The sequence below is a fragment of the Phyllobates terribilis genome, unplaced genomic scaffold (assembly GCF_046119375.1).
Source record: "Phyllobates terribilis strain yellow unplaced genomic scaffold, ASM4611937v1 Scaffold_237__1_contigs__length_3040347, whole genome shotgun sequence".
NCBI classification, from domain to species: domain Eukaryota; kingdom Metazoa; phylum Chordata; class Amphibia; order Anura; family Dendrobatidae; genus Phyllobates; species Phyllobates terribilis.
Window position 1 is genome coordinate 654,457 of NW_027362997.1, and position 3,621 is coordinate 658,077.

The window sequence follows — 3,621 nt, forward strand, 5'->3', positions numbered from 1 at the left end:
AGGCCCCCACCTGCATGTTGTTCAGATGTATGGGCCCTTGTAGCGTTCTGGATCCTATAAAGATACAGTATATGTGTTCTCTCCCTATGTAGCAATGTCCCCCATCCTGGCTCCTTCTTGTAATAATCTCCCACATGCTGGGCCTTATGCTATAACATTTCCCCCCACTTGTGCCCCTGTCTGGTAATGTCCCCATTCTGGCATCATTTCCTTCATTCTGGTTTAATGTCCCCATCCTGGTATAGTGTCCCCATTCTGATATAATGTCCCCATTTTGGTATAATGTCTCTAACCTGGTATAATATCCCCATGCTGGTGTAATGCTCCCAATTCTGCTATAATGTCCCCAAAGCTGGTATAATGCCCCACAACCTGGTATAGTATCTCCAGTTCTGGCATTATGTCCCCCATGTTGCTATAATATACCCCATACTGGTATAATATCATCCTTGTGATATAATGTCCCCCATCCTGGTATAACATCATCATTGTGATATAATGTCCCCATTCTGATATAGTGTCACCCATCCGGGTATGGTGTACCCCATTCTGGTATAGTGTCCCTTATTCTGGTATAATTTCCCCAATTCTGGTATAATTTCCTCATTCTGATATAATGTCCCCATTCTGATTTAAAGTCCCCCTTCCTGGTATGTTGTCCCCCTTCCGATATATTGTCCCCATTCTGATATAGTGTCCTTCATCTTGGTAAAATGTCCCCATACTAGAATAGTGTCCCCATTCTGGTATAATGTCCCCATCCTGGTATAATGCCCCCCATCCTGGTTTAATGACCATCATACTGGTTTAATGTCCCTCGCCCTGGTTTAATGTCCCCCATCCTGGTACAATGCACTCCATTCTGTTACAGTGTCTCACATTCTGGCATAATTACCTAATTCTGATACAATGTCCCCATTCTGGTATAATGTACCCATTCTGGCATAATGTCCCCATCCTGGTATGGTATCTACTGAGCTGCCATCCTGGGGATGGGTTATCAATATCAGATCGGTGGGCTCCGACACGCGGCACTGGCTCTACCCCTCACTTGTTTGCAACGCTCAGATGTAAATAGTTTGAAGATCTGAACATCACTGCTCCATTCACTGTACTGTGGGTCCTGCAAGTCAGCTAATATTCATGTAATAGGAGCTGATCTGCAGCACCAGGTAGCAGCCACTACACAGTGACCAGAGCTGTGATGTTGAGCTCCACAACAATGTTTACATCTGACCTCTGCCAGAGTTTCAAACAACTGAGTAGTTGAGGTGCCACGTGCCGGACATCCACAAATCTGATATTAATGAGCTAACCAGGGGATAGGCCATCAATATGTTTGTCCTGGAAATTCCGTTTAAGGCCCACCTGCACATATTACGTATATAATATATATATGGCAAAGAGTGGGAAGGGGTTAATCACAGGCTCATAAAACGGACAAACAACACAAATATTGGTTCTATTTTTTACACATTTGGGGTAGCCCTTAAGAGGGCCGTTGGGTCAAAGAGAGAAAGAGAAGAGAGAGGGGAGGGAGAGATACCGGGAGATAACAAGAGAGAGAAAAAAAGAGAGACCCAACCAGTGCAAGGCTAAGCCGGGCAGGTGGTAGCAGCTATTTATACCCACTGCTGATATCTGATTGGTGGAAAATCTGGGTGTGGCTGCTCTCTGATTGGTGGAAAATCTGGGTGTGGCTGCTCTGTGATTGGTCAGCATTATGACCTCACAGTGGCGATGACTCATACCTCCTGGTTGGTTCTTCTGGGCGGTTCTGTTTTCTGACTGGTGGAAATTCTAATCAGCATTATGACCTCACAGTGGCCGTGACTCATGTTTCATGGACTGTTCTATCTGGGTGACCTGAAACATGCTGATCTCTGATTGGTGGAAATTCAAGTCATCTTCATGACATCACAATCAGCATGTTATTACTGCTGAGATGTTCAGTTTTTTCCTAAATTTCCTATGTTTTGTCCTAATTTATTAGCACATATATACCACTCATTCCTACAATCAAAGGATCAGGAAACCACGCTGAAATCAATATCCTACAATTTACCCCAACAGCAAAAAAACAACTATACACAAAATACCAAAAGATATATCAGATTATTAATGAGCAAATAAAAGACACTATCACATAAAAATAATTTTCAGAAAGGTGTAGAAAAAATGCTGTAAAGTAAGAACGCTTCAAAAATAGAAATGTTAATGATTTATTTAATCAATTAACAAAATACAAAGTGAATGAACAAACGAAAAATCTAGATCCAATTAATATTTGGTGTGACCAATTTTTCACTTTAAAACAGCATCAATTATTCCAGGTACACCTGCGCAAAGTCAGGGATTTTGTAATAATACAGTCAGGTGTCTGGTCATATACCATGGCAAGACTGAGCAAGAATACACAAGGAAGTTATACTACATCAGCAAGGTCTCTAAGGCACAAATTTCAAAGCAGATTGAGGGTTCAAGATGTGTCATTCAAGCACTTATGAAGAAGCACAAGAAATTGTGCAACGTTGAGGTCAGTAGATGCAGTGGTCGGCCAAGGAAACTTAGTGCAGCAGATGTATGACACATTATGGTTACTTTCCTTCAAAAGCGGAAGATGTCCAGCAGTGCCATCAGCTCAGAACTGGCAGCAACCAGTGGGACTCAGCTTCACTCATCTACTGTTCAGAGAAGACTGGCCAGAAGTTCTCTTCATAGCAGAATTGTGGTGAAAAAGCCATATCTTCCACATCAAAACAAGGCCAAATGACTCAACTATGCATTAAAACAGAGGAAACAGGGTGTAGAAAATTGGCAGGATGTGCTCTGGACGGTTGAGTCAAAATATGAAAAATGTTGTTATTACAGTGGAGATTTTGTTCACTAAAGGGCTGGAGAGCAGTACAATAATGAGTGTCTGTGGGCAATAGTGATCCATAAGCACGGTGGAGGGTCCTGTAAGTTTGGGGCTGCATTTCAGCAAATGGAAGTGGGAATTGGGTTAGAATTATTGGTTCCCTCAATGCTGAGATATAGAGGCAGATACTTATCCATCATGCAGTATCATCAGGGAGGTGTCTGATTGGATCCAAATGGTTTCTTCAGCAGAGCAACAACCCCAAACGTACAGCCAATGTCATTAAGAATTATCTTCAATGTAAAGAACAAGGAGTCCTGGAAATGATATGGTCCCACCCAGTGGAGTAATTTGAGTCTCATAGGCCCCAACCTGCATGTTGGTCAGATGTATGGGCCCTTGTAGCGTTCTGGATCCTATAAAGATATATGTGTTCTCTCCCTATGTAGCAATGTCCCCCATCCTGGCTCCTTCTTGTAATAATCTCCCACATGCTGGGCCTTATGCTATAACATTTTCCCCCACCTGTGCCCCTGTCTGGTAATGTCCCCATTCTGGCATCATTTCCTTCATTCTGATTTAATGTCCCCATCCTGATGTAGTGTCCCCATTCTGTATAATGTCCCCATTTTGGTATAATGTCTCTAACCTGGTATAATATCCCCATGCTGGTGTAATGCTCCCAATTCTGCTATCATGTCCCCAAAGCTGGTATAATGCCCCACATCCTGGTATAGTATCTCCAGTTCTGGCATTATGCC